Source organism: Stenella coeruleoalba, assembly GCF_951394435.1.
Source record: "Stenella coeruleoalba genome assembly, chromosome: 11".
Classification (NCBI taxonomy): Eukaryota; Metazoa; Chordata; class Mammalia; order Artiodactyla; family Delphinidae; genus Stenella; species Stenella coeruleoalba.
The window spans coordinates 79,894,043-79,901,596 of record NC_137157.1 but is presented as its reverse complement, the minus strand read 5'-3'; the positions used below and the strand labels follow the sequence as shown (position 1 = coordinate 79,901,596).

The following is a 7,554-nucleotide window of genomic DNA, read 5'->3' as shown; positions in this document are numbered from 1 at the left end:
TTAATCTGGGTCTGTAATAATATATATGCAAAAAATAAATGTATTTTTCACTAAGCCCTACCTAGTTGAAAATTAGCATTTCTTTCATTATGAAGGTAGTCAGCAAACCACAGTAATATTAGCAACCAGTGAGTTTGCCCCCAATAGAACTCATACATATTTTCTACCACATTAAAGTTGGTGCAGATATCTCAAAATATTGTTTATGTGCATCATTACTGCAAAATTACTGTAGGTATTGATCTTGTAATTTAATGCATTAATAAAGAAGCAAGTATATAACTATTAGTTATCTATGGCTGTATAATAAATTAACTGTCCCCCCAAATGCGTGGTTTAAAAAATAAATACGTATTATTTCACAGTGTCTGGGGGCCAGGAATCTGGCAAGGCTTAGCTGGGTCTGTTGGCTCAGGGTCCTTCACCAGGCTCGGTCAAGGTGTCAGCTGGGGCTGCAGTCATCTTGAGGTTCCACTGGGACGGAGTCTGCTTCCAGGCACAGTGGTTGTGGGCAGGATTCAGTTCCTCATGGGTTGTTGGACTGGGTGCCTCAATTCCTCAGTGGCGGTTGACTGGAGACCTTGCTCTGTTCTGTACCACGTGGGCCTCTCTATAAGACAGGGCACAGCCTGACAGCTGGCTTTCATCAGAGTAAGTAAGAAGTGGAGCAAGAGAAGATGAACTAGATGGAAGCCAGAGTCTTTTGTAACCTAATCATGGAAGTAACACCCCATCATTTTTGCCAGATTCTCGTTTTCAAAACCAAGTCACAGGAACTTCCCTGGTGGTCCAGTGGTGAACACTTTGCCTTCCAATGCAGGGGATGCAGGTTCAATCCCTGGTCGGGCAGCTAAGATCCCACTTGCCTCGCAGCCAAAAAACTAAAACATAAAACAGAAGCAATATTGTAACAAATTCAATAAAGACAAATGGTCCACATCAAAAAAACTTAAAAACAAACCAAAAAAACCCAAACCAAGTCACTAGGTTCAGCCCACACTCAAGAGGAGGGGATTGCACAAGACAGAAATACCAGAACGTGAGGATTATTGGGAATCATCTTAGAAGCTGCCTACTACAGAGCTATATCAAAACCTCATTTTTTTACTATTTTAATAATTGTATATTAATATAATCAATTTCCTTTATAGCCCTAGGTAGTTTATTTTATGCCTTTAAAAACACTGTTCTGAAAAAGGGTCCATAGATTTCACCAAACTTCCAAAAGAGCAGTTGGATCTAATTTGATTCAGTTCAGGTGACTTCAACAACCAGGGGCAATTTATTTGGAATGGCCTCAATTAAGAAACTAAAAGTCGAAGCTTTAGCCTGCCTCATGTTATCCTAGTCTGACACCCTAGACAAGTCCCTATTACTCTAGCTCCATGAAAATAGCACGGCGCATTTGAAAACATAAATTTGCTATATAATACTCCATAAACTGTTCTTAATCCTACCCACTTGAAGTACTATGTGCGTGGTGGAGGGAGAGAGTTGTACAGGCCTCTGTCGAGCATGTTTGATCACAATTAAACCTCATGCTCGCATATGGCAATTGTCATTTGAGCCTCAAAATGACCGTATGATATAGAATGAACTGATTTCCCCAAGAATACACTAATTACCAGACTACATAGTGCTTTTTCTGCTATCAAGCTATGCATGAAAAAGCACAGTGAAAAAAAAAATAGAAGTGATGTTCAGATTCTTCCCTAAGTCTTTCGTACATGTCACCTGCTCTTGGTGAAACTTAAAGATAATGATTGGCATCTCTGAATTATATTTTCTGCAAGCACAGTACTAGCTTTGTATACTGTCTTAACAGACTACAAGTAAATGGTATTTAATAAAATCTCCACTATTCAGATAGAAGATAATTTGTCAACAATAATTGGGAACTATTCTCTTGTTTGGCTTGCCTAATATAAACTCAAACGCATCATTTTCCCAAAGCCATCCTTTCTGAGTCATGCTACAGGCAGGTGATTTTCCTCTTAGTTCTCTGATCCTAAATAAGCAGCCCAGTATTGTCAGTTATTTTAGATTTTCCAAGATAACCCAAGCAAGTTTTTCATGAATACCGTGGAGTTATTTTGGTAGCTTTTCCAAATGTGGATCCCTCTCTAGTCTCTACAGTTGAGTCATGATGAAGAGGAAAAGGATCAAGGAAGCTGGGTGGCTTCTAGATGCCACAGCTACTACCTAGGCAACTAGGTCAGTCAGTCCATTTTTGTTGATCACATTTTCCCACTCTGCTCTACAGTTACGTTCCAAAAAAATAATTGAAATGATCTCTAAGCCCCTTTCCTCCTCTAACATTCACATTGCATTGTGAAGCATCAAGAAAAACTCTGGCGACATTTAGGACACGTGACTAATGTGGCAACACACTGGGCCACTCTCAAGAGTGGCCTGAACTAGCTTTGAGCAGAGAAGAGGGAAGTGAGGTGAGGCTGATGAAGGAGGGAAACGGTGACTCCCCAAACAACCCCTCCAGGGTCAGTCACGAATTCACTAGGTGCAGGTGGGAGGGGCGGTAGGGGGGCTGGCTGCGTTGACGACAGAAGGCTACTTCCGGCTGTGGTGCGTATGACGTCAGGACCGAGCCAGACCGGCCCAGCCACCTAGAAGCGGAGCAGGGAGGCCTCGCGAGAGTTCAGGGAGGCCGCTCCGAGATTCCGGCGCGGCGGCGGGTCCCACCTCTCGGGGGCGGGGCGAGGGCGGAGCGGGCAGAAGGGAGCGGACTGGCGGCGGGTCGGTTGCGGCCCGTGCGGAGGCTGAGCCGGCCGCTGGAGCGACCGGAGGCAGGTGAGTGCGCGGATGCGGCGCTCCGCGGCGGAGGGGGCTGGGGCGCTCGGCTCGCCGCGCCGGCCCCAACTCTGAGAGCGGGAGCGGTAGACGATCTTAGGTGTCTTTGGCTGTCCAGGGAAAGCCGGGCTAATTTCGGGGCTGGAAATGTCTCCGGTGAAGCTCCGGCGACGGCCTTGGCCCTCTTGTTTCCCGGGGTGGTACTGGCACCGGGTGCCCGGAGAGGTGGCCTCGAGCCCCGGGAGGCATCTTTGTCCTTCCCTGCTCCTTTCGCCTTCCACTCCTCGGCCCCCAAGCACCACGCTCCCGGTCCCTGCCTGGGCTTCATAAACAATAACAAATGTCGCGGATCCTGTCCTGTATCCCCCGCTCTCCCTTCCCTTGCCCTCAGCCGATGCCACCGAGGGGAAGGATTCTGGGCATGGCTCTTAGATTGTGGGGGCTGTTTGTGTACCATTCCTAAAAACTGATGCGTCAGATTGCTAAACATTTCTCAGATAGACACAGTAAAGCTGCCCAGCTCCCAGAAGACACGGAGTGTTCAAAACCGGTCTCAAAATCCGTCCCTACCACTGGAACCCTAGACCCTTCTTTTCAACATCATTTTCTCCCACTCCCTTTTTTCACATTTACTATCGGGGGCAAATGAGTGGTTGTTTGGTATGGGAATAGGGAAGGTTGTGCCCGATTGAGGAGGAGACGTTTCACCTTTAAAAAGTTGTCAGGTTGATAGCAAAAGAACAAACTTTATTTTCAAAACCAGTGGACTGACTCCCGTTTACTGATACTTTTGTTTCGTGGGACCGCTTTTCAGACTGTAAATTTGGAGGAAAGACATAAAAAAAAAAAAAATGGGGAGGGGGGCTGGGAGAGCTGGTGGTGCTGAGAGTAGTGGCTTCTCCAAAAAGTGTGATGCTGTTGTTATTCACTTGATAAAATGCAAAACCAACGCTCCTGTCTATTTCATGCAACTTGTGATAAGTTTTGATAGAAGCCGATTGCTCGGAGAAGGTGGCCTGAGTATTAGCTTTATTACTACTAGAGTCTACAAGAGGAAACAACTTACAAGTGTTTTAATTATGCCTCCTAGCTGTAAGAAGGGAGTGAGACTTAGTCTTTTGGGGGGTGTGAGTGGGTTGGGGGCTTAAACTTGTCAGGTCTCCCTACTTAAAGGCAGGGTTTATTGTGGTTTAAGCCCAGTTTTGCTTACTGAGGGCAGGTTTTTGAAAGTTCTTTGTCTCAATCATAAATGTATATAAGATACTGGAAACCTCTTTGTGTTTGTGTAGTCTTTCTTTGTATGCCTCAGGATATATAAAACAATTAAGTTTATTATACTCTCTACCCAGTAGCTGAGAGGTATTGTATGTGAATTGGCCATTCTTGTGACTATTTGAGGGGAGAGAAATTAGTCCAAAATAGGATGTTAAATTATGATGACATTTGTTCATTGCATAGGTACGTCAAAGTACCTTTATGTAAAAAAGTCCTAATCTCAAAGGAGGTACAATGGATAAAAATTTTTTTTTTTGGTTTGATCTTTGGTTTGGTTTTAGCTTTGTGGTGTTCTCCTTGTTAAGATGGCTGATAACATTCCCCATTTGGTTGGGTTATGTTTAGAATGAGAAACAAATTGGGTGTAGTTTGTGTAATCCTTTGAAAGGCCGTGCCACTGGGGAATGAAAAAATTAGACTTAGAAAAACCACATTAAATGAGTGCAATTCTTCTTTAGCCTTTTGTTTTTGAGTTTGTTTTAAAATAAATCAAAGAGTAGAGGCCAGGAATATTTGTGCAACTAAGAAGGTGTCCTCAGCAGTTTTTATGCCAGAAAAAAATTAATTTCAATAGGTAAGACTCTATAAAAACAAAGGAAGAATTGTACTTTGTAGAAAGCGGTAACAAAGCAAGGGACTCAATTCAGCCATTTGTTTTCAGAAAAGTTCTGTCCTCTCAAAGGAAGGGCAACATCATTATGTTAGCGAAGTAGGATAACACTTTAGAAAGTGTTTTCCCAGTGATCTGGGATAAGTTGGAAGCTTTTTTGTATGTGTGTGGCACTTTTTTGTGAGAGAAAAGAGGGCACAAATCAAAGCCAGAAAGATTGGCATCTCAAAGTAATGTTAAAATCAGCAGATGGTCAAGTTACGATTAAGTAGACTTGACATATGCAGAAATTATGCTACTGTATTTTTATATTAAAAGCACCATAGACTTTTTGAATGAAAAAATGAGAATAAGCTTTTAAAGCATAAGAAATTTTTAAAAATTAATTTAAAAAGATAACCTTGGTCATTAGTTATAAAAATATTAAGTGAATCCTTCTTTCCCCCCACTCCAACCCCTCAAATGTTTGTTTAAGTCTTATAACATTTAGCAAGGTATGCCCAGTACTTAAGTGTGCTGATTACATAAAGCTCCTTTCTCCAGGTAAAGGTTTGCTAATTGACAGGATAATGTTGTTCAGAACTTTTAGAGAGAGGAAACTGAAGGGCAACAATGAACAGTATTTGCTGTCCTGTACACTCAGATGAACTGTGGTCTCTGTCTCCAACATCATGGGAGGGAAATATACCCAATAACTATAGTACACAATGCATTTTGTGGAGAAGCCAAGGAGGGAGGGGTTAAATTCTACTAGACCAATTAAGGAAGGCTTTCAGTAGAGAAAGGCATTTGTGTAGATGATTTGGATGAGCTAGTCATATGATAAGTCATCATAAGCAAACACTTTATATAATGCTGCTTGCCTCTAAACCCTTACAGTACTAATCTACCTGGGTTTAATCCTTACAGCAACTGTATGGAGTAGGTGTTTTTATTCCCATTTTGCAGACAGGGTAACTGAGGTATCTAGAAAATTGTAAAACAAGGATTCCAACCCAGGCATTCTGGCTTATACTTGCATCCCTGTGCTTAACCACTCCCCTTATTTTATCTCCCGCTTTTGTTTTTCTTGTTTGTTTGTTTTTTTGTTTTTTTTGCGGTACACGGGCCTCTCACTGTTGTGGCCTCTCCCGTCGCGGAGCACAGGCTCCAGACGCACAGGCTCCAGACGCGCAGGCTCAGCGGCCATGGCTCACGGGCCCAGCTGCTCCGCGGCACGTGGGATCCTCCTGGAGCGGGGCAGGAGGAACGGGGAACCCTTGTCCCCTGCATCGGCAGGCGGACTCCCAACCACTGCGCCACCAGGGAAGCCCTATCTCCCGCTTTTGATGGCTTTTCTCAGGTCTGTAGTTTCAAAGACTTGATTTGGAAAAATACATTCCTCTGGCACTTAAATTTAGGGATTTGTTTTCTAGAAAGAGCTCCAAGATAGCAAAAACCCAGGTAAATAACTTATTTTTGGCATGTTAGATATTTAATCTCTTTTTGGAAGTTGCTCTTGGTGCAGATTAAATGTAATCATTGAGTAGGACTTTTGATAAATTTGACTTATTACCTAGAAGCAATACCCATAAGGATTTATAAGTGAGAAGTTATAACTATATTAGCTCCTTTGCCTAGTGGAATGTTTGAATCATTGTATATTTGGCTTGTGATTTTTAAACCACTTGGCACTGGGTATTTTTTGGATTGAATTGTGAAGTTGGAATTTAGTTAATGATTGACTGTCATTCTCAGCCCTTTCAGTTTTTATTTCCACAAACAGCTAAATTTATAATGCCTGAATCAGTGTTTTGAATAGAGTGTTGTACATGCTTAAAATGAGAGAAGTTCAATCACTGATACTTTATGTTAGGGCAACTTTGAAAGCTCTCTGGGATTGTGAAATAAAAGGTGCTATAGAACTGTACTGGGCCCAGTATAGGCCTACACAGTAAATGCTTCTTTTTTGAATGAATGGTCCAACTGATCTTATTTATGAAGTTTCAGGAATGGTTCGTATTTGTTATTGGTTATCTAGGTATTGAAATCACAGTAAACTCAATTGGATTTAAATGTTAGGGAAAAAAAGTATGTCTAGGCAGTGGTAGGGGTACTTACCTGTCCTTACCCGTCTAGCAAGATGGAGACCTTTGTCAGTGCACTGATCGACCATACTCATAGTAGAGCTCCAGAGGCACAGTCTCTGTGAATGAATATAAGTGTTCTCTCCTTGTGTGAGTGTGGTAGATTCTAGAAAACCCTGATGACTGTAAAACCTAATGGGAAAAGTGGCAGAACAATAACCAGGATTTAAAGCCCATGTATTTATATTATTACAATAAGACAAAAATGGCAAAACAAATTAAGAAATTTTTCCCACACAGCTTGAATTAGCAGTGCTGGCATATTATTTCCATTTACCACCCCCTGATTAATAAAATTTTCAGGATCTTCAGCCCATAATTTGAGGGAGATGCTTTTAAGTCCACTATGCTTTGTTGTAAAAAGTTCCACATTCCTTTAAGTACGGGTTTTGTTTTGAAAGGTTATTCTCAGTAAAAAGGAGTGTGAGTTGGGCAAACTCAAAGAGAAATCAGACACATACTCTCACCTCCTTGCTGATAGAAATTTTGGGGGCATCTTTTCCCATCATAGGCTAGTTTTTTTTTGTTTTTGGTACGCGGACCTCTCACTGTTGTGGCCTCTCCCGTTGCGGAGCACAGGCTCCGGACGCACAGGCTCAGCGGCCATGGCTCACGGGCCCAGCCGCTCCGCGGCATGTGGGATCTTCCCGGACCGGGGCACGAACCTGTGTCCCCTGCATCGGCAGGCGGACTCTCAACCACTGCGCCACCAGGGAAGCCCCATAGGCTAGTTTT

At 42.8% G+C, this 7,554-nt stretch overlaps 1 protein-coding gene across 1 annotated transcript in view; it reads left to right on the top strand.

Annotated features, from left to right (window-relative positions):
- The first annotated feature begins 2,617 nt into the window (after positions 1-2,617).
- Positions 2,618-7,554, top strand: part of STK38L (serine/threonine kinase 38 like) — an 81,131-nt gene continuing 76,194 nt past the window's right edge. The window contains exon 1 of the mRNA XM_079936955.1: positions 2,618-2,808. The gene's annotated coding sequence lies outside the window, so the exon portion shown is untranslated. The remainder of the gene's footprint in view (positions 2,809-7,554) is intronic.